The sequence below is a fragment of the Malaclemys terrapin genome, chromosome 1 (genome assembly GCF_027887155.1).
Source record: "Malaclemys terrapin pileata isolate rMalTer1 chromosome 1, rMalTer1.hap1, whole genome shotgun sequence".
Taxonomy (NCBI): domain Eukaryota; kingdom Metazoa; phylum Chordata; order Testudines; family Emydidae; genus Malaclemys; species Malaclemys terrapin.
Genome location: NC_071505.1, coordinates 144,547,509 through 144,575,470, shown reverse-complemented (window position 1 = coordinate 144,575,470; position 27,962 = coordinate 144,547,509). Strand labels below are relative to the sequence as shown.

At 44.0% G+C, this 27,962-nt stretch overlaps 1 protein-coding gene across 2 annotated transcripts in view; it reads left to right on the top strand.

The window, feature by feature from the left end:
- Positions 1 to 3,482: 3,482 nt before the first annotated feature.
- CASR (calcium sensing receptor) overlaps positions 3,483 to 27,962 on the top strand; it is a 163,356-nt gene continuing 138,876 nt past the window's right edge. The window contains exon 1 of one of the 2 annotated variants that reach the window (XM_054042379.1): positions 3,483 to 3,571. The gene's annotated coding sequence lies outside the window, so the exon portion shown is untranslated. Of the gene's footprint in view, positions 3,572 to 3,708; positions 3,873 to 27,962 lie in introns of those variants that run through there. The other variant, XM_054042370.1, reaches the window with a different exon arrangement.

The window sequence follows — 27,962 nt, the reverse complement described above, 5'->3', positions numbered from 1 at the left end:
CAGAGTATTGAAAGGCAGTAGCCATGGTACAGTGAAAACATTTTTCTTCTTTGCCTTTGGGCACATTCTCAGATTAACCATAGCCTGGCTTTTCTTAGGCTAGGTCTACACTACCCGCCTGAATCGGCGGGTAGAAATCGACCTCTCGGGGATCGATTTATCGCGTCCCAACGGGACGCGACAATCGATCCCCAAATCGGCGCTCTTACTCCACCAGCGGAGGTGGGAGTAAGCGCCACCGACAGAAAGCCGCAGAAGTCGATTTTGCCGCCGTCCTCACAGCGGGGTAAGTCGGCTGCGATACGTCGAATTCAGCTACGCTATTCACGTAGCTGAATTTGCGTATCTTAAATCGACTCCCCCCTGTAGTGTAGATGTACCCTTTGTTTATACACAGAGGTGGTACTAGCCCATTGGGGGCCCTAAGCAAGAATACCCCCCCCAGCACATCATAAAAAGAGAGTGGGGGCCCCCTTGAGCTGCTCAGGGTCCTAAGCAAATGCTTAGTCTGCTTATGCCTAGTGCTACCTCCAAATGTACAGTTCTGAATGGGTCAAATATTGTTGATAATTCCAAGCAGTCCTCAAAGCACATTTTTGATTTGTCCCTGACCTTCAAAGCATAAGCATCTTCACTTTATCTGCTATTCTATACTCCACTTTTTCCCCTTAATTGCAAACATTTTCTAAACTGAAAGTGAATTATTGTAGTGTCATTCATATGTTATAGTTTCATTCATATGCACTGTATCCCAAATCACTTTCCTGTGTTAGTAATGCAAGACATCGGACAATATATGACATGGATGACAGGAAACAGGTGGGTGTTAAATAATAATCATACAATAATAGTAATATTAACTAAATAGGTGCAACATCACACTTTCAGTTACATCTTAAAGGTGTGTCCAATTGTCTCTCCAGTGTCCCTGCTTATTGGTGTAAGCAGCTTATGTTCCTTATGTTATCATGATAACAGGGGTTATTACCAGGTGATGAAATATCATGAGGTCATGAGTAGATCATGGAAATCAATAACTAATATTCAGAGCATTCTAAAATGAGTACATTCATTACATTACCACATGAGGAGTAACCATGCCTGGAATACTGGGCTAATTTAATCTGGTGGTATACCTTCATTGCAGCCTCAATGCAGTTACATCAGCAATGACTATAGTCCATCATGTTTAATTCTAGGCATCTCATAACAGAAATTAGAGGGAATTTAGAGAAGAACAACAAAAATGATCAGGGGCTGCAGTGGTTGAAGAAAGATTAAAAGCGCAAACTCTGATAAGTGTAACATCTCTTGAGATCCGAGTACTGTACTACAGTAGTGTGTGTATATTGCAAACCTGTGGCTACACTCACACATACACAATCACAAGCATCAACTAAACTGCACTGATGCAACCCAGAATCTTCAGCTTCAAAGACACAGTTTTGTAGTATCTCCATTACCTATTAAACTGCCTCAACTATAGTGTGGCATACAAAAGTGGTAAACAGATATTATTCTCTTATAGACTTTAAGGTCAGAAGGGACCATCGTGATCATCTAGTCTGACCTCCTGCACATTGCAGGCCAACCTCACCCACCCACTCCTGTAATAAACCCCTAACCTCTGACTGAGTTACTGAAGTCCCCAAATCATGGTTTAAAGATTTCATGTTACACAGAACTCACCATTTACACTAGTTTAAACCTGCAAGTGACCCGTGTCCCATGCTGCAGAGGAAGATGAAAAACCCCTGGGTCTCTGCCAATCTGACCCAGGGGAAAATTCCTTCCTGACCTCAAATATGGCGATCAGTTAGATCCTGGGTATGTGGGCAAGACCCAGCAGCCAGACACCTGGGAAATAATTCTCTGTAGTAACTCAGAGCCCTCCCCATCTAATGTTCTATCTCCAGCCATTTGGGATTTTTGCTACTGGCAGTCATTGATGGGCCACATGCCATCATAGGCAGTCCCATCATACCATCTCCTCCATAAATTTATCAGCTCAGTCTTGATGCCAGTTAGGTTTTTTGCTCCCACTGCTCCCCTTGGAAGGCTGTTCCAGAACTTCACTCCTCTGATAGTTAGAAACCTTTGTCTAATTTCAAGCCTAAACTTGCTGATGACCAGTTTATTTCCATTTGTTCTTGGGTCCATGTTGGCACTTACCTTAAATAACTCCTCTCCCTCCCTGGTATGTATCCCTCTGATGTATTGATAGAGAGCAATCATATCTCCCTTCAGCCATCTTTTGGTTAGGCTAAACTAGCCAAGGTCTTTGAGTCTCTTCTCATATGGTAGTTTTTCCATTCCTCAGGACCATCCTATTAGCCCTTCTCTGCATCTGTTCCAGTTTAAATTCATATTTCTTAAACATGGGAGACCAGAACTGCACACAGTATTCCATGAGGTCTCACCAGCGTGTTGTATAATGGTTCTACACTTCCATTTAATAATAATAATTAATAATAATCCATTATTATTATTTATTTCTGTCTAGGAGCCCGTCAGAGTCCTGTGTTCACAGCACTGAACTAGGATTCAGGTGATGTGGATCAATTCCTGGCTGTGCTACATGCTTCCCTGTCACTTGGGGGCAAGTCCCCATTCTCCACTCTGTCTCAGTTCATGTAAAATGAAACACGACCCTACCCCATAGGAGCGTGCTGTGGATAAATTCCTTGTTCCAGAGATTCTCAGATATTGTGGTGATGAATGGGAACCCTAGTAGTGCCAGAAGAGCTGCAAAAGTGGCCCGAAGGGGGGAGGGGGAGTAAGGGAAGGGGTCCGCTGTTATGCCACCTTGGCTCCAGTCAGGGGCCTAGGGAGGGGGACGCCCCCGTTGCACTGCTCCCGAGTTCATGTTCTCACAAGTGGGTATGGGGGTCGATGCCCCCCCCCCACCGCGCCTATGATGTTAACACATGAAGGGCCAGTATATCAGTATACTACATGTGGAATGTGAGTCCAGTATATTCCTGGTATAGATGGTTGCATGGATGCGCTGTGGCAGCTGAGATTTGTGTATGCTATTTCTGTGCACGTGTGTAGTAGGTGTATTTGCCTGTCTGAACCTGTGTGTGTGAGGAGCTGGGGTGAGTGATTTATTTGTACACTGGGATGTACACACAACACAGTACGTGTGTGCAGCAGGTGCCTCTGTGCATGCAGGTGTGGGGATGGGTAGGGGTGTAAATCCACCTACCTATCTTCAGACGCGTGTCCATGTGGAGCATGTGCCTGGGCGCGTGCCCACGTGCCGCGGAAAGGGAGCAGGGAGAGGGGAACGGGAGCTGACCAGGGGCTTGTGCCCCTCCCTGCCTCCCTCCCTTTCCGCTGGCTCCCGCGAGGCTGCAAGTGTCGCCGCTGCCGCTGGGGGATCTGCGGGAGATGCTGCCGCTGCTGCCGCCCTGGCCGGCGCCGAAGGAGGGGTAGGAGCGGGGGCAGCCCGAGCAGCTGGAGCATCTCCGCAGCCGCAGCGCGCAAGCTGCTGCCTCCCCTCCGGCCGGGCACCGAGCTGGGCGCCGCCGAGGCAGCGAGCCGACCCCAAGGCGGAGCGGGGCAGGAGGTGAGCAGGGCTAGGGAGGGGCGGGGAGCCCGGGGGCGCTGCTACCTCCCGGCTGCAAGCAGAGGGTGCCCCAGAGAGGGGACGCGCCGCTTCCTCGGCCGCTCAGGGCTCCTAGCTGGTCCAGCTCGGCTCTCTCGGTAGGCAGGCCGGCGGGACCGCCAGGGGCCGCGCTCCCCCTGCGGCTGGACTGGACCTGGGGAAGTCCGACCTGCACCTCGCAAGGTCAGCCCGGGATCGGGGCCAGTGACTAGACATGGCCTTGGCACCCCTTCCCGCGAGCTGCCTTCACCCGCGGGGGGAGGTGAGTTTGCTGAGCAGCCCGGCGAAGGCTGAGGAGCGAGGGCGGGCGGGCGGGCATCGGGGCGGCTTTGCGCCAGTGACTGCGGGAGAGGAGAGTGTGCTTGGAAGTGAGGCGCGAGCAAACACCCCAGCTAAGTCCAGAGCTGCTGGTGGTACCAGCGCACCGCTTTGCCCCCTTCAGCTCCCAGCTCCTTGGGGACATTGATTTTTAGTGCAGGTTCTGTTGTGCTCGCATCAGCCCAGGACTTAATTCACCTGCTTTTCTTCTTGAGCAAAGGAACTGACAGCTAATATGTTTTGGTTGGTTTGGAAGGTTTTCACCGATGGGGACAAAAAGTGGGACGCACAGTGTGAAACCGTACTGTTTTGCACAAATCCGATTCCAGGCCTAAAAGGCGTTCATGCCTTTGGTTATATGTACCGGGGTTAAGTGCCATCCTATGATGCATGGCTAGAAGGAACATGTTGTAGCATAAAATTCTGCTGCTGGGCTTTTCTGGTGCCTCTCTAGAGTTGTCCTTGGATACTTTGGAAAATGGGAGTTTTAGAGCATTTTGAAAGGGGTAATGGTAAGAAGGCAAATGATTAATGTGCCATTGAAATAACAGGAATTAAATAGCGAACTGTTTCCCAATATTGTAGTCCTTACTCAGGCAAAACTTCCATTAAGGACTGATTTTAAAACCCGTGAATTTGGCCCTAAAGTATTTTGTAAATATACATGTCCAAGTGAAAGAAAATTAATTGGCAAGCAGTACTACTCATACATGTTTTCTCAAGGTGAAGGTTTATGGAGAAATTAGTGGAGCTAAGACAATTACCTAAAAATAAAACTATTTAGTCACATATTTTATAGAAATCACACAGGCTGCAAAAAATTGTCTCAAATATGCCTGATGGAAAATGAATAATAAAAATAGTGTCTCAGAAAATGTACCAAAAGTATTTGCCTGGTAGATTATGATACCATTAAAAGAGATTTCATCCTAAGTATAAAGAAACATTTTGTGAACTAAGCAACAGGGGGTCCTGTGGCACCTTTGAGACTAACAGAAGTATTGGGAGCATAAGCTTTCGTGGGTAAGAACCTCACTTCTTCAGATGCAAGAGAACTAACATTTTGTGAACTAACATATCTTGCTTTGAAGTTTTCATTTTGGCCTCAAATTTCATAGAATGTTATTGTAAAATAATCTTGACATTTTTACTTTGATTTTATAAAATATTTTTCTATTTTACTTTTTCTATTGTAAAGAGTAATTCTTGAGGTGGATCCTCCAATTACATGGCTACCCTGCTCACAGGTTAATTCCCCTTAATTTCTTTGGGTCAGACTCTCTGGTCTGCTAAATCAATTTTGCACTGCCTACTTCACTCATATAGCACAAAGTGAGCTTAATCCTGCTGGAGATTCCTCTCGGAAAATTTCCCCTGTATAGAGGCAATCTCTGCCAATGTAGAGACTCTGTTTCCTCTTACAACAGCTCCATCACCTGCCAGAAGAGTAGGAGGGGCAAGTCTGAGGAGGATAGGGAGTGTGGATGAGACAGGCATTGTTGTGGCTGGTTCCCTGCCTCCCTGAGGTACCTAGTGCCAACAACATGAATTAAAGTTGCTACCCAGTATTTTTAATTTATGCCAGGGCTGGGCAGCTAAGAATCAGCTAGCCACAATCTCACTTCTCCTTTTATTGCTCCCAAGCTCTGTTCAGATACAGAATTCATAGAATATCAGGGTTGGAAGGGACCTCAGGAGGTCATCTAATCCAACCCCCTGCTCAAAGCAGGACCAATCCCCAGACAGATTTTTACCCCAGATCCCTAAATGACCCCTTCGAAGATTGAACTCATAACCTTTAGTTTAACAGGCCAATGCTCAAACCACTGAGCTATCCCTCCCCCCAAGCCCTTAGTTTAAATAAGAAATGCAAGTTTATGCCTTAAGGGTGTAGAATCCAGTCCTGCTCCTACTGAATTCAATGTGAGTTCTGTCATTGACTTCAGTGGGACCAGGACTGGGTTCACATTCGTTTTCATTAGATTTATTGAAGTGGTAAAATGTGAGTAATGTGATTATTAAAAATATTTTAATGGGGCTAAATGACTAGGTAGTAAAGTGACTGGGTAGTTGTGCAGCTTAAAGAAATGTTTTAGTAACCCATGTTTAATGGAATAAACTAAAAGCTGTTGCAGTGGTTGTGCAGTGTAGATTAGTGAAAAACAGAGCAGTTTTAAAGCAAATTGATGGGTGACAAAGAGGATTAGTAATGAACTACAGAACTAGCTGTTCATTTCTATGTCATCTCTCTCAGTCCAGCTCAGGTATATAGTGACTTGTGTTTGGTGGCCTGTATGAAGTGATTTGTTTTCTGCTCACTTCCAAATGGATAGGTGGTCTCATCATAAAAACTGCTATCACACTGTCATCTCAGCTGTCTCCACATGGAGGCCAAGGACTGAATGGGGTATGAAGATGTTATACGTGTCTACACTGCAATGTAAGCCCAGGGTTAGTAGTAGAACTCGAGTTAGCACACCCTGGGTTTGTTAAACTAGGGCTTGAGCATCTACACTCATTTGTAACCTAGGTTAGGAATTGTTGATCCCTAGGTCCCAACCTGGGGTATCTGTGTTTACACTGCATTATGCAAGCCTGACTCCAATCATCCATATCCCAGACTTCCTAGTGCCCTTTCAAAATGTGGCTACTCTAGCCTTTTGTTCATGGTGCAATGTGGAAAAACATGACTGTCCACCAGACTTGACTCTCTAAAGGACAAAAAAAGTTGGCCTGTGGGATTGTGGGATACTTTTTGCAGACTCCCAGAGCACTAGTCCAGTGGGGCTGTGTCTACACTGCAAAACAATAGGGCTTGAACTCTGGGTCCTGGCTTGACTTAGGCTCAGACCCAGGGCTGTCCTTAGGCATACGCAGAATACGCAGCTGTGTAGGGCACCACGTAATTTGGGGCACCAAATTTTATTTTGCCCTAGGCAGCTGCGTGCTGTGTATGCAGCGCTGGCTCCAGTGGCTGGCTCCAGTGGTCAGCCCCATCCCCCGGCCAGCCCCCTTGCTCTACCCCTGCCTTTGCCCTTGACCTGCCCCCATTTGACCGCTTTCCCCAAACCCCCACCCCTGCTCTGCCCCGCCCCACCCCACCTCTTCCCACCCCTGCTCCACCCCCACCCCCACCCTGCCCCCATTCCACCCCTTCCCCCCAAGCCCTCTCCCCCAAGTGACGCGGCCCGCGGGATTAGCGGGGGTACTGGAGCCAGCAGAAGGGGTCGGGCCTGCCCCCGCACTCACCAGTGGTGGCGTCAGGCAGCAGAGCGACTTGGCCCCAGCCCGCTCTCCTCCGCCAGCTCCCAGCCGCGTTGCTCCGCTTCCTGTCGTTGCCGCTGGTGAGTGCGGGGGCAGGCCCAACTCCTTCCTCCATGCCTCCTCCCCCCAAGCGACAGGGCTGGGAGCTGGGGGAGCAGAGTGGGCTGGGGCTGAGTTGCTCTGATTCCCGCCACCACAGGTGAGTGCGGGGGTTTGGGGGGGGCGACTCCTGCTCCCGGTGCCAGGCCCCCCACTAATCCTCTGCGCTGCCCTTGGCCTTCCTGCCCTGCTGCTGCCCCCCACAGCTCCTGCCCCCGTGGTCCTGCCGCCCTTGAGCGCAGCCTTCCCACCTTGGAGGGGCTGGCCCCCCCAGCGGAGCGGCCGCTCCCCCTGCAGGGGAGGAGGCTGCAGGTGCTTGGGCTGCGTAGGGCACCACCACAGGTAGGGACGGCCTTGCTCGGACCCTCCACCTCAGGGGGGTCCTGGAACTCTGGGTTAGCATGATTTGTGTGTCGACTGAAGCAGGGTTAGGATTGAGCCTGACTTCACTTTCCCTTCTAGAAAGGGCAGAGGCATGTTGTTGGGGCAGTCTGTGCTGCTGTTGCCTAAGCTGTACTTTATGTTGTGCTGTAAGCATGGGTGCATCTACACAGCAACCCCCGCCCCCCCTGCCCAACCCCTTGCAGCAGCAGGTCTCAGAGGCTGGATCAACTGACCTGGGCTCATGGGGCTTGCGGTGTGGGGCTAAAAATAGCAGTATAGGCATTTGGGCTTGGGCTGGAGACTCTTCACCTTCACCTGGCTTCAGAGTGTGAGCTCCTGCCCAAGTCTGGATGTCTACACTGCTATTTTTAGCCCCTTAGCATGAGCCCTGCAAGCTTGAGTCAGTTGACCCAGGCTCTGAGACTCATTGCCGTGGGTCATTTTGTGCTGAGCAGATGTACTATAAGGGGAGGACTTCAGACTCCATGTCTATCAATCTGGTACCTTTTGCATAGTTTTCAAACCTCAGTGCTTTAAAAAAATAATTCATATTTTTATAATTGTTTTATTAAATCAACATAAAACCTGTCAGTGAAACTTTGTGTTGCTTGGGAAAATGACAAAGCTTAGGCTGGCCATCAGTAAACTCCCATTTTATCTGCATATGAACTGCTGGTTGCAAACAGCTCCTACTGCATAAGTTGATATGCCTCTCAGTCACTTATTAACTGCAGGAGTTAGGAATGCTTTACCTGCGCTAATTGCTGCCGAGCATTGTAAGATCATTGTCCACCCAACTGTCCATTAATAGAATGGAGCGCTGACAGAACTGGTAGCTTTAGTGTTGAATTTTTGCACCTGTCACATCTAGGGCTATTTCAAGTGTGAATGCCACATTTCTGCAGAGTCAAGAAAATCTTGCCTGCTGAACTCATTAGCATGCAAAATACACTGGTTTGTAATCAGTTCCCATGTTGCTATAATACACATGTGGTCTAATGGTTAAGGCAGCAGACTGGGATTCAGAAACCTTAATTCTTTTCTGGGCTTGGCCTCTGACCCTGGGAAGCCACTTCCTCACAGTTTGCCCTGCTGTAAAATGGGGATACTAATATCTACTTCCTGGTGTTCTGTCTTGAGGATTAATTGAGGTTTGTAAGGCCTACTGAAATCCCCAGGTGAAAGGCTCTATATACGTACAAAGTAGTATTATTACTATTGGTTGTTGAGCCAGTTTTTCAAATGCTCTTTCAAATGTGCATCTTTGACTTGGTCAGAAGCAACTCCCAATCCACAATACATTGGGGTGCTCAAATTTGCACATTTGAAAGTTTGTCTTGTTATTACCTAAAGCTCTGGCTACACTACAGAGCTTACAGCGATGCAGCTGTATTGATGCAGCATTGCTGCTATAGTGCTTTAGAGCATACACTCTAAGCCAATGGAAAAGAGCTCTCCTGTCGACTTAATTACTCCAGCTACTGCGAGCAGCGGTAGCTATATCAGCGGGAGAAGCCGACATAGCACAGTGCACACCAGCGCTTAGGTCGGTGTAACTTACGTTGCTCGGAGAGGTGTCTTATTCATGCCCTTGAATGACATGACTTATATTGACTTAAGCTGTACTGTATACATAGCCTCAGAAAGTGTCTTGGAATTGCCAAGTTAAAAGATACTGTCCAGGCTAGGAAGCTCAAAATTTGAACTTTTAAAAAGATATCACTCTGCAACTCCTTATGATTATAATCACCCATCCTCATGTCTACTATAGAGTCAAATTTGGGGAGAGGTCCTGAGATCTCCAGTTCCTCTTCTCTGGCATCTTCAGGGGTGGTCAACTGACTGCTGCGACCCTTATGCCCAGCTAACTGCCCACCCCCACATTCTGCAGTCTTCAAGAAGGAGCAGCAAATAGATCCACTGTCTATGAAAACTTCCCCTACCCTTTGTCTGTCTTATCTATTTTGATTGTAAGTTCATTGGAGCACGGACTGTCCCTTAATATGTGTTTGTATATCAGCTAGCTCAGTGGAGCCCTGATTTCCATAGGTTCTAGGTGCTATTGTCATACAAATAAATAATGGATGTAAAAGGTGCTTCTCCGGTCCCACTATTGACTTTTTAAACATTGTTTATACCATTGAGGCCTATCAAAATGTGCTGCACAGAATGGGGATCCATGTGAAGAGGGAGCCAACTGTAAAATGAATGAAGCAGGCAGTGCTCAAGGTTTCATATGACATCCAATGTTGTTTAATACATTTATTAATGATCTGGAAATGAAGGTGAGCAGTAAGGTGATAACATTTGCGCAAATGATTCAAAACTTGTCCATACAAGAATGTGAGTAACTTCAGAGGACCAGACCAAGATAGGTGAATGGTGGGCAAGAACAATGGAAACTGAAGTTCAGTGTTGATAAGTAAAAAGCATTGCACATGAGAGGGAAAATGTAAATGACTCATATAACTTAACAGGTTTCTAAATTAACAGTTTCAACTGAAGAAGACTATCTGGGCATCACCGTGGTCCCATCAACAAAGATATCTGCCTAATGACCACCTATGATCAAAAAGCAAACAGGATGTTAGCATGCATAAGGAATGGGATGGAGAATGATATGAAAAGTATGATAACACCACTAAATAAATATACGGTTCACCCTCATTTGAGAGACCATGTCCAGCATAAGTCACTCCATCACAAACCAAAACACTGCAGATTTAGAAGTGATTCAGACAAGGCTGATGGAAACGGTGAGAGGCATGAAAAACCTCTCGTGTGACGAGAGATTGAAAAGATTGTTCACTTTAGAGAAGAGATGAATAAGAGGAGGAGCCTTGATAAAAGTATAATAAGAGTAAGAATAGTGAATGCTAAACAGAAGGTGGATTGAGAGATTCTGTTTTCTGTATTGTAACACAAGAACAAGGGGATGATTAATAAAATTGAAAGGCAGCAAATTCAGAATTGATAAAAATACTTTGTCATACAAGACTGTGGAACACATTGCCACAGGATGCTGTTGATTAGCAAGATTTAAAGAGGAACTGGAATTTATATAGATAACAAGAATATCCAGAGTTGTTATAGTTAATAATTCTTTAAAAAAGGGTTTTAGAAGGCAGATAAAATTTAAGGATTAAGGGTTTTACCCAATTTTAACTATTAGTGGCTAGCATGAAAACTTGAAGGAGGCAAATTATCCCACATCTGTCTCCTGTAGAGTTTCTTGCACCTTCTTCTGCAATATCTGGTTCTGATCATTGTGGGAGACAGGATATTGGACTACTTGTATTGATAGAGCCATAGATTTCATGGCCAGAAGGGACCATTGTGATCATCCAGTCTGACCTTTTATAACACAGACCATAGAACTTCCCCCAAATAATTCCCAGAACATATTTAAAAAAAATCAGATCTTGATTTGAAAATTGTCAGTGATGGAGAATCCACCATGACTCTTGGTAAGTTGTTCCAGTGGTTAATTACCCTCACTGTTCCACTTATTTCCAGTATGAATTTGTCTTGCTTCAACTTCCAGACATTGGATCATGTTATACCTTTCTCTGTTAGACTGAAGACCACATTATTGAATATTTGTTCCCCATTTAGTACTTAGAGACTATAATCAAGTAACCCACTAACTTTCTCCTTGTTAAGCTAAATATATCGAGCTCCTTGAGTCTATCACTGTAAGGCATGTTTTCTAATCCTTTAGTCATTCTCATGGCTCTTCTCTGAAATCTCTCCAATTTATAAACGTCTGTCTTGAATTGTGGACACCAGAACTGGACACAGTATTCCAGCAGCAGTTGCCCTACTGCCAAATACAGAGGTAAAATAACCTCTATACTCCTTCTCAAGAATTTCCTGTTTATGCATCCAAGGATCACATTAGCTCTTTTGGCCACAGCTGACAGGGAGCTCATGTATTCACCACAACCCCCACATCTTTTTTAAAACGAGGAGTACTTGTGGCACCTTAGAGACTAACAAATTTATTTGAGCATAAGCTTTCGTGGGCTAAAACCCACTTCATTGGATGCATGCAGTAGAAAATACAGTAGGAAGATATATATACACAAAGAACATGAAAAAATTTCTCCTGCTGATAATAGCTCACCTTAATTAATTACTCTTGTCACAGTTGGTATGGCAACACCCATTTTTTCATGTTCTCTGTGTATATATGTCTTCCTACTGTATTTTCCACTGCATGCATCCGATAATGTAGGCTTTAGCCCACGAAAGCTTATGCTCAGATACATTTATTAGTCTCTAAGGTGCCACAAGTACTCCAGTTTTTTTTGCTGATACAGACTAACATGGCTACCACTCTGAAATCTTTTTTAGAGTCACTGTTTCCCAGATTTAAGTCCCCCATCCTGTAAGTATGGCCTGCATTCTTTGTTCCTGGTGTATACATTTACATTTAGCTGTATTAAAACTCATACTGTTTGTTTACTCCCAGTTTACCAAGGGATCCAGATTGCTTTGAATCAGTGACCTGTCCTTTTCATTATTTATTACTCCCCCAATTTGGGTTATCTGCAAACTTGATCGGCGATGATTTTGTTTTCTTCTAGGTCACTGATAAACATCTTAAATAGCTTAGGGCCAGAAGAAATCCCACTCAGGACTCTACTAGAAACAAACGCATTTGATGATGGTTTCCCATTTACAATTTCATTTTGAGACCTTTCAGTTATCCATAGAGGCAAAAAAGTAGGCTGGTGAAAAGAAACAAGGCTACGGAAGGAATATAGAAGGCAGAGTGAGCACAGATTCTAAAGATGAGAATATTTTCTAGTGAGTGATGATGAATGTGATTTAACAAATAATTAAAAGTTTTAGTTTATTACGTAGAGACCAGATTCTGCCCTGGACCTCTGTATAAACTTCCTACTGACAGCTGTGGGCGAGCTCCTGTGGTTCAAGAGGAGTATGAGTTCTAAATGTATGCCCTAGCCCATAGACTACAATTAAATGTGGAATTCAACTTTCTCCAAAAATGAATTTGTAGTTCTGCGTGAACCATATACTTGTTTGTTCACACAAGCATTCCTGAAACAAATTAACAAAAATCAAAGTCTGTTCATAGATAATTCACAAACCAAAAAGAGGCTAAATTATCTGAGTAAGTTGATTGTGAGTTGTTCACCCAGCTTTAATAGCAACATAGAGTAATGGTGAAAATGGGCCAGCATGTACAGAGCCTTAAAATCAACTCAATAACTACAACACAACTAGCGCTTCCTTAATATATCTCACAGTGAATATACTACTGCTGTTTAATACAGTTATAGGAACTCCTCACTTAAAGTCGTCCCAGTTAACGTTGTTTCATTGTTACGTTGCTGATCAATTAGGGAACATGCTCGTTTAAAGTTCTGAAATGCTCCCTTCTAACATCCTTTGACAGCCGCCTGTTTTGTCCACTGCTTGCAGGAAGAGCAGTCTGTTGCAGCTAGCTGGTGGGTGTTTGGACCAGCACCCAGGGCCGGCTCTAGGCACCAGCACTCCAAGCATGTGCTTGGGGCAGCACTTTCCAAGGGGCGGCAGTCCGGCTCCTTTTTTTTTTGTTACTTGGGGGTCAAAAAGCCCAGAGCCAGCCCTGAGGGGAGGTGAGCTGTGGCAGTGGGGGGCGTGGGGAGGGCCACAGGAAGTAACCCTGGGGGGGGGCAGAGGAACCGCTGCCCCCCCCCCAGCTCACCTCCGCTCCACTGCCACCTGCTCCCCCAAGCGTGCTTCCGCTCTGCTTCTCCCCCCTCCCTCCCAGGCTTGCCACGCGAATCAGCTGTTTTGCGGCAAGCCTGGGAGGGCGGGGGAGAAGCGGAGCGGTGGCGCGCTTGGGGGAGCAGGCGGCAGTGGAGCGACCAAACCCAAGCTACCACTGCTTCCCTTCACATCTCACCCAGCACCTCTACTTAGGAAGCTGCCTTGGGGTGCTGTCAGAGTTTCACTGGTAGACATTGGACATGATGCCAATTAGTCATGCTTCCAGATTCACACCGGCAAAGCCCTTCCACCCCATCATCACAGAGATGTGCTCTCTGGTGACGTATACATTGATCTACCCTGCACCATCTAGGTTTTCCTGGAAAGTCCCTCATTCAAGCATGACCCAAGCTATGCCCTGCTTACACTTCTGAGTTGTGACAAACTTCTAACCCAGCCAAATTAGAAACAGCCACCCTTACAGCAAACACACTGATCCATTTGCTTGCATGATAGATCCCTTTCACACACAGTTTTTGTCTGGCTTTATCTTTTTTAGGCTCTCTCTTCACTGCTTATAAAGGTGGTTTTATACAGCAAGATAACACATACAGGGTAGTTATCTCAATGTAAAATCCTGCTGGAGACCCGGCACCCGTCGTTTTTACCACAAGCTAGCTAGGCAAGGTCAGTGGTATCTCTCTCCTCCTCTGCTTAACCTTGCCTAGCCTGTTCCCAGTAAAGTACCTGTCATCACTCTGTTTTTGCAGCAGGATAGCTCACAGGCGTTAGTTATCCAGGGTACAAACACACAGGGAAGACAAGCTCTTAGACTCTGAGCCAGGTGGTCACGGTGCTTTCCTGTGTGTTTGGAAAGCACCTAGCATCCGGGAAGCTCCAGCAAGTTAAATAATGCCAATAAGATTATTGATGGAGGCGGCTGCAGGCTCGGCTGGGAGGATTGTGCCCGTGAAATTCTTTCCTTTTTTTTTTAATCATTTTTTGTTTTATTATTATCCACTGAAATTTTGTTTTATATCTTTTTAATACATTTGCATTAATAAAATACCTCAAATATCAATAGAAACCAGTGTAGAAGTCCCAGTTTATCTAGACTACATTGCCGCATTTCCCCTCCTACCCCTCCCTCCTAGGCTTGCCGCGCAAATGAGCTGTTTTGCAGCAAGCCTGGGAGGGAGCGGGGAGAAGCGGAGCGGCGGTGGCGCACTCAGGGGAGCAGGTGGAGTGGAGGTGAGCTGCGGCAGTGGGGGGCGCGGGGAGGGCCTCAGGAAGTAACCCTGGGGGGGGCCAGAGGAACCGCTCCCCCCCAGCTCACCTCCGCTCCACTGCCGCCTGCTCCCCCGAGCCTGTCGCCCCGCTCCGCTTCTCCCCCCTCCCTCCCAGGCTTGCCGCGTGAATCAGCTGTTTTGCAGCAAAACAGCTGATTCACGCGGCAAGCCTGGGAGGGAGGGGTAGGAGGGGAAATGCGGTGTGCCCGGGGGAGGAGGCGGGGCTGGGGATTTGGGGACGAGGTTGGAATGGGGCGGGAAAGGGGTGGAGTTGGGGCGGGGCTGGGGGAGGCACGGAACATTTTTTTTGCTTGGGGCAGCAAAAAACTTGGAGCCGGCCCTGCCAGGCCCCCCTATCAGCTCCCTCTATCAGCTCCCCACTCCCGTAAATTCCCTGTGCAGCAGCTGTCCCTCCCACCACTGCCATGTGCTGCTCCTGCCCTCTGCCTTGGAGCTGCTCCCACAGACTCCTGCTTGCTGTACGGGGGGAGAGGGGAAGTGGGGGGCTAATGTCAAGGTGTCGCCCCTTCCCCCCACTCCTGCACCCCATTTACCCTATCTTCCATAGAGCAGGGGGGACATACAATGGAGGGAGGGAGCTTCTAGGCAGTAGCTGCGGGTCTCAGGTCTCAGCAAGCTGATTTAATTAACAAGGCAGTGTACTTAAGCCTGGGGTCAGCTACTTAAAGGGGAAATGCGCATTTTTTCTCACACACACAGGATGTGTGTCTCTGTCTGCCCTCCCTCCTTTCCTGCTGCCTTGTAGAGTGTTGTGAGAGTTAACCCTTGAGGGCTCAGTCAATTGCTAGTTCATTTAGCAGTAAGGCATTCCCTGGAAAATATCCCACCCTCTGACTCCTCCACCTCAACCAAGCTTTACAATCATCATCACTGTGTACCAGTATTAAATTGTTTGTTTAAAACTTATACTGCGTGTGTGTACATGTATATATATATATATAATATAGTCTTTTGTCCAGTGAAAAAAATTTCCCTGGAACCTAACCCCCTCATTTACATTAATCATTATGGAGAAATTGGATTCGCTTAAGATTGTTTCGTTTAAAGTCACATTTTTCAGGAACATAACTACAATGTAAAGTGAGGAGTTCCTGTATTTCGAATATTCAGCAATTAGAAACACATTTTTCAATTTACATTTACTTGACTAGAAAGATACTAATAACTTTTCACATGAATAACAAGTAGTTATAAATTGCACAGTCAGCTGTTTAAGAAACAGTTGAACAAGTTTTTTAAATACACACATTACCTAGAAAAAAAGCAATATCTGAACTTTATTAAGAAATATGAGGGCAGATGACATAAAACATACAAATGAGATACATTTCTAACACAGAAACAAGAACTCTAATATTACAACCCAGACTTTACTGAACACTGAGGGATTTTAGAAATCCATGTATGAATTTTTTTTAGTTAACAATTGCAACATTCACTGTAGCCATACAAGGTGGGCTGGAAGTCAGAATTTATTTAAGACAATCTAAGATATTTGTAAGTGCTTATCACCATTGTATCAAGACACAATAAAGTAATGTCTATTTTTTCACACACAAAAAGTTGTAAATAGGGACAAGGAAGGAAAAAATCATAATTCTTAGTTAAGAATAATGCAATAGTGACACTTCTACCGCCTAATGATACACATTTCCTCCTAAATGAAATTTTTTAAGTGAACTAGGGTTCATATACTGTTAGGGGAAGGGATTATGAGATCTATGCCTGTTAATTAAGATAACAAAATTTTCACTAATGGAGGTGGCAGTAGGTTTGCAAATCTAGAACTGTAATCCTTTCCCTGAGACTCCCTTCAGTATTACAGACTCACAGAAATTAAAGATGGAAAAGGCTTGTTGCAGTAAGTACTTTGCCTATCTCCTCCCATGCATGCAACTTTAACCTAGAGTAACCTTACATCTGTCTTGAGGCCTGATCCTACACCCCTGAAGCTAGAGGAGTTTTACCATTGGCTTCAGTGAGTACAGGCTTGACCACTAGGGGCTTGGTCCACAAAAGGGATTTAAACATTAGATATTGCAATGACTAATGTTTAGGCCTCCTGCCACCCAGTGGAATCCACAACCCTGCATTAAGGGGCATAAGAAAGGTATTCTTCAGAAACCAGGAAGGAACATGAGCACGGAGCCATCTGAGGAGGGAAGTGGTCTAAGCATCACCCCTCAAAACAGGGGCACCTCCTTCCACTCAGGATTTGCAGCTGTGAGCCCTCTCCTGGGGGTAGGTGCCTAAGCCAGGTCAGCTCTTTCTCTCAAAATAAATAAATAAATGAGATGAGTGCCCTAACCACTGGTCTGTGGGGGTATTCTGGAGTTTCTGCTGAAAATGTTCCATTATGAATAAAACACTCAAATATTCATTGGGATGGCAAGTGAGACTGACTCTATAGCTTGTGGTTAGGGCACTCACCTAGGAAGTTAGAGAACTGTGTTCAAGTCCCTAGTCTACAGCAGGTAGTGACGACTCTTAAAAGGAGGCAGTTGGGTGTGGGGAGACAGTGATACACTAGTCAGCCTCTGAGAATCCCTATTAGATTGGACCTCACAGGCAAGATAGGCAGAGGAATGCCTAGCTTGAAGATCCTGCATGGGCTAAAGGCACTGGGCTTCAGGCAGGGCCTGATGAAATCCACCCTACAGTACTTAAGGAACAAGTGAAGCAATCTCAGAATTGTTAGCAATTACTCTGGAGGACAGATGAGGTCCCAGAGGACTGGAGAAGGACAAATATAGTACCTATCTTTAAAAAAGGGAACAAAGAGGACCCACGGAATTATAGACCAGTCAGCCTAGCTTCAATACCTGGAAAGATACTGGAACAGACTATTAAAAAATCAGTTTGTAAGCACCTAGAAAATAACAGGGTTATGAGGAATAGCCCAACATGAATTTATCAAGAATAAATTATGCCAAACCAACCTGATTTTCCTCTTTGATAGAGTTACTGGCTAGTGGATGGGGGGAAGTTGTAGACGTTATATATATTGATTTCAGGAAGGCTTTTTACACCGTCCAACGTGACATTTTCATAAGCAAACTAGGGAAATGCCATCTAGAAGAAATTACTATAAGGTGGTTCCACAACGGGTTGAAAGACCATACACAAAGAGTAGTTATCAGCAGTTCTCTGTCAATCCGGGAGGGTGTATATAGTGGGGTGCTGCTAGGGTTAGTCCTGGGTTTGGTAATATTCAATATTTTCATTAATGACACGGATGGTGAACAGGGTGGATTTGATTAAAATCAAATTGATTAAAATCATGATTTAAATCACTAGTCAGGAAGACTCGATTTAATCACGGATTTCTACATAAAAGTGCATTCTTGTTGGTTGTTATAACCTTAATACATATTCTTCACAACTCAGAGACAGATGTAGGTTTCATTTTTAGAAGGTACACACTATACATTTTTAAAGTGATTTATTTTGAAAACTTTTCAGATTAGTTTTACAGCTATCTCAGAAAATGAATGATCGTTTGGTTATTTCATTTACCAAAGGTAACTGAAGCAGATATTTATGAAGTTATTGGGAGGTGAACTATCTCCAATTCAACAGTTTAATCATTAATATTTGGAGGATTTTCTTGCCATCCTGTATTAGGAGGAGAACATCATCAGACAGACATTTAAATTGTTTTATTTAACTAAAACAACGGTGTTATGTATTCTGGAATTTTTTCTTCAACGGCAAACATATAATATTTGAACAAAACAAGCATATGAATTTTTGAATTTAGTTAAACATTCAATTTTTTTTAAATCAGGTTTTTGTTAAAATTGTTTTTAACTACAATAGTTAAATGAAATATTAAAAAAACAACAACAAAAATTAAATCAACTATGTCAGCCAGGTCTACATGAGAAACTTAAAATATTGGCTTCTGCAGCTAACAGTTGTCTTCACCTTCATTTTCCTGTTTGTTCATAATCTGGTAAAGAAAAACAAGCTTTCCTGCTTTTTCAGGACCCAAACGATTTCTCAATTTGGAATGAATTAGTCCGAAGGAAGCAAATATTCTTTCTACACCGGCAGAAGAAGCTACTGCTGTTAAAAGTGAGATTATCACTTCAACAGTCTCTGAATCTAAGTGCTTAAGTGACTTCCACCAGTTCACTGGTGTGACTTCCTTTAAAACATCATCAGCAAACATATATTTCTTGAACGGTTCTTATTCCCAAACTGGGTCTCTTTTATGGCCTGCGGCCATTATAGGTTTTCCCTTCTAGTGAGAGGGGGTAGATCTCAAATCAATGAAGGCTACACTCAGAAAGACCTCAAGACTTCTGGAATATGCTGCTCAAACACTTTTGTTTCTACTGCCTGTCCCTCCTTTCTCACATTTATCTCCAGACTTGTTCTCCTTGTCCAGATCTATTCCGCCCCCAGCAATCTTCTATTCATTGAACTTTTTGAAACTTTGCACTTTTAGAGAGAGGTAAAGGATTGACTCTGTGTACACAAATTTGCAGAGGGACAAAAGGGTTGAGATCTGTTATTTCTCACCTCTATACATTATTTATTTATTTAAAAACATTTTTGCTGGAGACACAAATCCACAGTTTGAGAACTGCAAAACTAAGCATCTTTGATGGTATCTTCTAGGCTGAGCACTGAGTCCCATTGGGTAGATAGAAAGATTAACCTAAATAATCTATACAGAAGCCCCTGGAACCCCATAAAAGCAGGTCCCTAATCCATGAATTATTGGAACTCATTTACAAAACTTTTCTTGAACATTACATGAATATATTGTTTCCTACTATAGAATTAGAATTTATAATCCCTATTCCACGATGTGATGTCTTTGAGCTATAATATATCTTAATTAAAACTATCTTTAGATAGGTTTTTCCTCAAAAAGCATTTTATAAAAAAAATCTATTTTTTTTTAAAAATCATTGATTTTTATCCACCCTGATGGTGGAGTGGAGAGCATGCTTATAAAATTTGCAGATGACACCAAGCAGGGAGGGGTTGCAAGCACTTTGGAGATCAGGAGTATAATTCAAGATGACCTGGACAAATTGGAGAATTAGTCAGAATTCAACAAGGTGAAATTCAATAAAGACAAGTGCAAAGTACTTAACTTATGAAAGAAAAATCAAGTGCACAACAAAAAAAAAAAATGGGGAATAACTGGCTAGATGGTAGCAGTGCTGAAAAGGATCTGGGGATTATAGTGGATCACAAATTATTGGTTTATATACTGTGTGATGCAGTTGCAAAAAGGGCTAATATAATTCTGGGGCATATTAACAGGAATATTTTAATGTAAGCCAGAGAAGGTAATTGTCTCATTGTACTTGGCACTGGTGAGGCCTCATCTGAAGTACTGTGTCCAATTTTGGGTGCCACACTTTAGGAAAGGTGTGCACAAATTGGAGAGAGTCCAAAGGAGAGCAGCAAAAATTATGAAAAGTTTAGAAAACTTACGAGGAAAGGTTAAAAAAACTGAGCATGTTTAGTCTTGAGAAAAGAAGACTGAGTAGGGACCTGATAACAGTCTTCAAATATGTTAAGAGCTGTTATAAAGAGGTCTGTGCTGAATTGTTCCCCATGTCCACTGAAGGTAGGACAAGAAGTAATGGGCTTAATTTGCAGCAAGGGATGTTTAGATTAGATATTAGGAAGAACTTTCTCACTATAACAGTAGTTAAACTCTGGAATAGGCTTCCAAAGGAAGTCATGGTATCCCCATCATTGGAGGTTTTTAAGAACAGGTTGGACAAATATGTGTCAGGGATATTCTAAGTTTACTTGGTCCTGCCTCAGTTCAGGGGGTGGGACTTGATGACTTCATGACATCCCTTCTAGCCCTACATTTCTATGATTTAGGTAGCTTTGTGATTGCCCACCAGCAGAAATTTAAGTATCTAGGGAATTTATGTACCGGCAGGGTTAGTTGGTACCTAATTGGGGGTTTTGAACATAAGAACATAAGAATGGCCATACTGGGTCAGACCAATGGTCCATTTAGCCCAGTATCCTGTCTTCTGACAATGGCCAATGCCAGGTGCCCCAGAGGGAATGAACAGAACAGGTAATCATCAAGTGATCCATCCCCTATCGCCCATTCCCAGCTTCTGGCAAACAAAGGCTAGGGACACCATCCCTGCCCATCCCAGCTAATAGACATTGATGGACCTATCCTCCACAAACTTATCCAGTTCTTTTTTGAACAAGTTATAGTCTTGGCCTTCTCAACATCCTCTGGCAAGGAGTTCCACAGGTTGACTGTGCGTTGTGTGAAGAAATACTTTCTTTTGTTTGTTTTAAATCTGCTGCCTATTAATTTTGTTTGGCGACCCTAGGCCTTGTGTTATGAGAAGAAGTAAATAACACTTCCTTATTTACTTTCTCCACACTAGTCATGAATTAATAGACCGCTATCATATCCCCCCTTAGTTGTCTCTTTTCCAAGCTGAAAATTCTCGATCTTATTAGTTTCTCTTCATATGGAAGCTGTTCCATACCCCTAATCATTTTTGTTGCCCTTTTCTGTACCTTTTCCAATTCCAATATATCTTTTTTGAGATGGGGCAACCATATCTGCACACAGTATTCAAGATGTGGGCGTATCATGGATTTATATAGAGGCAATATGATATTTTCTGTGTTACTATCTATCCATTTCCTAATGATTATCAACATTCTGTTAGCTATTTTGACTGCTGCTGCACATTGAATGGATGTTTTCAGAGAACTATCCACAATGACTCCAAGATCTCTTTCTTGAGTGGTAACACTAATTTACACCCTATCATTTTATATGTAGAGTTGTGACTATGTTTTCCAATGTGTATTACTTTGCATTTATCAACATTCAATTTCATCTGTCATTTTGTTGCCCAGTTACCCAGATTTGAGGATTTAACTTTGGATTTAGATGCCTAAAATGGCGGTTGGGCATCTAAATCTGTGGATCTAGACCTGAATTTGTTTTGGGAAAATGGCCGTAATCCAGCAGAACCAAATTTTGAGGCTGTTTCTCACTCATATGGGTAAATATTCCAATTCTGATTTTGTGCATTTGTGGACCAGAGATCAGAATCTCTAAAATTATGCTGTATAAGTGTTAGGGGGAAACATCCCTAACCTTTCATTATCAGGGCTTTAGGATGCAGAATCAACGCTACAAAATCAGGAGAGATCCCAGCAGAAACAGGACAGGTGATAATTTTATAAGAGAGGCCTAAAACAGGAATAGCAGTGGGTGCTTGAGGTCATGATTGATCTAAGAAGAAAGGGGAATAATACATAGCTGGAATGGGATGCTGCCAGGCAGGATTAAGGTGCACTAGCAGAGCTGTAGATGGGCCCAGGATTAGAATAACAGATGATCCTGTTCGGGATCGAGGTGACTGGCAAAGCTCTGTGTTGGAGAAGTTTGCCTGGTGTTGTTAACCTATACTGTGCAAAAATCTAGCTTGCACTACAATTTCTAAGAGTATCAAATTCATCCTAAAATTGGGGGAAAAAATTAAGAAGGTCATTAAAACAAAAGCCTATGGCATAAACTTAACAGGTTTATATCTGAAAAGCACGCTTAGAGATTTAGCTCCTGCTAGAAAAGTTTAGGATTTATTAGGCTCTCGTGGCCCTCCACGAGATACAGAGATTTGAAACAAGTAACATCCAGCAGTTAATTCAAGAAATAACAGTAGACAAGCCACTACATAATAATGACCACAATATAAGTAGATTCTACAGTTTATGGAGAGGTATGGTCAGGGCCAGCGCTTCCATTTAGGCGCCTGGCGCCGCTCCTGGGTATGATGCAAAAAGTGTCACAGTGACATTAAGCTTTAGAGAAGGTGATTTCAATAAGATGAGGATGTTAGTCAAAAAGACTCTAAAAGGCAAAAGTAAAGGCAGTAAAATCCTTACATTTGGCATGCTACTTAAGGAAGCAATAATAGAGTTTCAGAAGTTACGTACCACTGAACAAACAGGGAAACAGGAAGACAAGAATATGGCTGAATGGCAAGGTTCAAGAGGCCACTCAAGCCAAACAGAAATTCTTTCAACACTGGAAATTTAATCCCAGTGAAACCAATAAACAGAAGCACAAATCACAGCAAGTAGTATGTAAGAGGGAAATTAGGAGGACTAAAATGGATTTCAAAGAGCAAATAGGTAGAGGTATAAAAAACAAACAGTTCTTTAAGTGTTTCAGAAGCAGGAAGCCTGAAAAAGAATTGGTGGTCTGATGAATCACCAGGGATTAAAGAGAACAGTTAAGAACATTGCTGAGAAGCAAAACAATTTCTTTGCCTCAGTCTTCACTGACAAGTATGGTGAGGAGAGATGCCTACCCAGGATTTGCTCTTTTCCAGTAATAAGGGTCAGGTTATCACAGTTGCTGAACAACTGCACCTGTGTTCCCCTTCTGTGGTCCACCAAGGGAACCCACTTTAGGTCCTCAGTTCCCAGCTGTCACCTGACTTGGGCTGAGACAAAGTCTCACTCCCTCTTGACCAGGGGTTTTAAATCTGCACAGCTACATGGATTACACGGCAATATGCACAATAGGTCAAACTCCTGAAACAGGCCAGTGTCTGCACTTTGCTGTCTTTCTGAAGGTTGTGACCATTACATTGCCCACAGTTATGAGTTACCATGCAGCTCCTTCTAAGTGAGCACATTACTTCTTAAGCTAAAAGCATTAGAGAGAAAACATATAAAAACAATAAAAGTTCCTATACACGTGCTAAAAGCTTACTGGAGGTCACCCACCAGTCATATGGGGCCCTTGTAGGTCAAGTTCTTCCAATCCTTCCATAAGAATTGCTTCCCTCCCTTTCTAAAACTGAAGGCCCTGTCTGTTTGCTGGATCGGAAAGGCGGCCATGAGCCAGGCTATTTGTCCAAAAGTCCTTTCTGTAGCTCCCTGGAGAATCCAGTTTGAACTAGTATGTGCGAGTATCCTCTTGGGGGAGTTACAACCTGGCTGATTTGCTATAATCACCACTCACTGTTTTTAGTTCCTGGAGGAGCTGTGGTAACCCTCCCCCATGGAGTAGAACACAATCATACATAAACTGGTCATTTAAAACAATGGACCCCAAAGATATTACATGGGGTTGCAATGTCTGTCACATCTCCCCCTTCGAGAAGTTACATGCAGTCCCAGCCCACAATACATAAACTTACTGTATCGAGGTCTTTCAAGGATATTGCAGGAAATTGCCATATCTGTCACAGAGGTGTTCTCAGAGCTCTAGCTGTCAGAAGAGTAGATGCTAGAAAACATTGACAATTTAAAGAAAGTTACAGACTGTGAAGTCTTACATGTGAACCTGGTAAATTTCAAGAAATGATAATTAAAAATAGAACAACAAAACACATGAAATATTGAGTTATGATATGGTCTAACCAGTACGGTCTCTGCAAAGGGAAATCATGCCTTATTAATCTACTAGAATGCTTTGAACATCTCAATAAAGTAAAGGAGAGTGGTTGACATTGTGCTTCTGCGTTGAATGCTTGGAGGGCTGGGTAGGGCAAGGTACCTCAGCCAAGGCAAAAGAGCAAGAGCCCTGGAGCTGTTATATGTATCAACTACAGAAGTGCTATGGGGTGTTAGAGAACCGACCAGACTGGAATGTACGGTTGCAAGACTTCTTCACCAGCGACAAAGGACAGGAATATGATGCAGCTAAAATCTAAAAAGGCCCACACATTTCCCAGAGTCACTACCCTTGATAACAGAACGTCAATGACTGCATTGGCTACTTGGATCACAGCAGCCCCCACAGTAGACTTGCCCACAACAGCAGCAGTGACAGTGAGCTGAGCGGGCTCCATGCTTGCCGTGGTATGGTGTCTGCATGGGTAACCCAGGAAAAAAGGTGTGAAACGATTGTCTGCCATTGCTTTCACGGAGAGAGAGGCGACTGACGACGTGTACCCAAAATCACCCGCGACAATGTTTTTGCCCCATCAGGCATTGGGAGCTTAACCCAGAATTCCAATGGGCGGAAGAGACTGCGGGAACTGTGGGATAGCTACCCACAGTGCACTGCTCCATAAGTCGATGATAGCCGCGGTAGTGAAGAGGCACTCCACCGATTTAATGCGCTTAGTGTGGACATAAGCAATCGACTGTATAAAATTGATTTCTAAAAATCGACTTCTATAAAATCGACCTAATTTCATAGTGTAGACATATCCTGAGTGATGGTTTATTGGACCCAACTGAGCTCATTGGGTTGCCAGGCAACTGAGCTTGAGGCAGTTGAGTTCCTGACAGTCATGGTGGATAATCTGCTGAACATGAGCTCCCTCTGTATTTGGCATTGGTGCGACTGCTGCTTGGATGCTGTGTCCAGTTCAGATGTCCACAATTCAAGAAGAATGTTGGTAAATTGTAGAGGGGTCAGAAAAGAACCATGAGAATGATTAAAGGATTAGAAAACATGTCTTACAGTGATTCATTCAAACACAGGCGCCAACTTTTTCCTTTGCCCGGTGGTGCTCAACCCTGCTCAGCCCCAGGCTCTGCCCCCACTCCACCCTTTCCCCCAAGGCCCCACCCCGCCTCACCTCTTCCTGCCCCACCCTGCCTCTTCCCTCTCAGTTCCACACCTCCCCTGAGTGTGCGTCATCCCTGCTACTCTCCCCTTCCTCCTGCACACCGCAGAACAGCTGATCGCGGTGAGCAGAAGGCGCTAGGAGGGAGGGGCCGCTGGCAGATGGGAGGTGCTGGAAGGGTGGAGCTGACTGCCGATGGGTGCTAAACACCCACTAATTTTTTTTTCCATGGGTGCTCCAGGGAGTCAGTGTCTATGGATTCAAAAGCTATTTAGCTTAACAAAGAGAAGGTTAAGGTGTAACTTGGTTACAGTCTATTAATATCTACATGGGGAACAAATGTTTAATAATGGTATTTTCAGTGTAGTAGAGAATGGTATAACACGATCCAGTGGCTGGAAGTTGAAACTAAACAAATTTTGACTGGAAATAAGGCATAAGGCTGACAGTGAGGGTAATTAACCATTGGAACAATTTAGCCAGGGTCATGACAGATTCTTCATCACAGACAAGTTTTAAATCGAGATTGGCTGTTTTTCTAAAAGATGTGCTCTAGGAATTATTTGGGGTGAGGTCTGTGGGCCTGTGTTACACAGGAGGTCAGAGTAGATGATCACAATGGGCCTTCTGGCCTCGGAATCTATGAAAACTCACTCAAATATCTCACACTCTGGCTGAGTACCCTGAAAAGTCCTGTTCCAGTGTCTTAGGCCTGGTCTCTCTCAGGGGCGTGAAAAATCCACTGGTGTAGAGAGAAGAATTCTTCCATTGACCTAGCTACTGCCTCTCCGGGAGGTGGATTATCTCTGCTGACAGCAGAACCCTTCCCATTGGTGTAGATAATGTTTACTCTGAAGTGCTACGATGGCGCAGCTATGCTGCTGTCGCGTTTTAACTGTAGACATACTCTTAATCCCTTACAACGCCCTGTGTCAGGCTCACCCCATTGAGAGTCTCCCAATTCCTCTTTCAGGCTCAGCCCCTTGTCTTCCTCTTGTCCTCTCTAAGGCTTCTATTAAGTTGGGAGCCCAGGCTTCCTGCCACCCAGGCCTCTCTGTTTCTGGCTTGGCTCTCACGCTTCCCAGTATGCAGCAGGCTTTCTCTATAGGCCTGCCCTCACAGACACCTTTCTCAGCTGTATCAAGAGAGTCCCAGTTAGGACCAGACACACCTCTTTCCCAGGTGACACAAAGGTGTCCTAATTAAGAACCTGTCAGTTTCATTAAGCCTTTCTTAGGTCCTGTTCCTTCTTACCTAAACTCCCCTGGGGTATAGAGGTCTTTTCCTTTCAGGCATAGGGCTCTAAATCACCCCTGTCATGAGGACATTTAATGAAATTGAAAGGTGGCAAATTCAAAACTGGTAACAGGAAATACTTTTTCACAAAATACAAAAATAAACGATGGAATTCATTGCCACAGGATATCACTGAAGAGAAGAATTTAGCAAAATCTAAAAATGGTATTGGATGTTTATATCGATAATAACAAGAATATCTAGCGTTAATGCTGATATAAATTTAGGGAAAAAAACATTAAACTTCATGCTTCAGGACTTCAGCAAATCTCTAACAACTAGGGGCTAGTGGGAAATCCTGATGTAGGAGATAAATTATCCTACATCGACCTACTGTAGGGATTCTTGCACCTTCCTCTGAAATATCTGGTGCTATTCACTGTCAGAGTCAGGATTCAAGTCTAGATGGGCCATGAGTCTGATCCACTCTGACAATTCCAATGCTCCTGTGTAGACTCTTTGTGGTGCTCTTTTGGAATCCTGCTGCTCTATTGTCCTTCCTTTTACTCTTTCTGTCTCCCTTTTCCCCATTTCACTCTGTTTTCTTCATTCCATCCTGTGAGATAACCCTTCTGCTCATTTTCTTTCTTTTCATTTTTCACCCTTTTTCTAATGACTGTCGCCACAGAGGTGCGGTAGTCTGGTGCTATGAGCATGGGAGTGAGACAGAGAGACTCCGAGTTCCAGTGCTGGCTCAGACACTGACTTTCTCTGAGGACTTGGCCAAGTGATATAATCTCTTGGCCTGAATTTCTCCATCTGCAAAATGAGAGTCCTAATGATTAATTATCCATTGCATATGGCTGCTGTGAAAATTCAGTATGTAACGTTTGCAAAGTATATTAATCAGTTCTGTGTAAATACTAATACTAAAAAGTATTATTAGCCGATACTGCACCTTCGTTTGGCCCTGCAGCACATTGATTTCCTCTAGGTGAACTAGAGGAGCTGATATTTCCAGAATTTGTCTAATTCAGTATTGTGAAGGAGAATGGTGTTGAGAAAATGAAGGGCACTTTCATGCATTTAAAAAAAAAAAGTTGGGAGAAGAACTAATTTTCAAATATGTCCAAGATACCAGTAGAATAATCAGGACTGAGCCTCCAAACACAGACATTGGATCTAAAGGCTCAATTGTAGCTGCTACATGAAGATCAAGGCCTGGAGAAGGGCTGACGTGAAATAGCACATATTTTTGTTCATTTAACTCTTGGGAAATAAAAAATTACACATTTTAAAATCAAATCATGAATATAAAGGCATTAAATGAGACTTGCAGGCAACAGCTTGCTCATTATATACTCCCAGATGCAAACTGTTGAAAAGATCTATTTATTTCCCAGTGGTGTTTTGAGGGTTAATTTAATACAGTATTATTTGTACAGATCTCTGAGATTCTTGGAG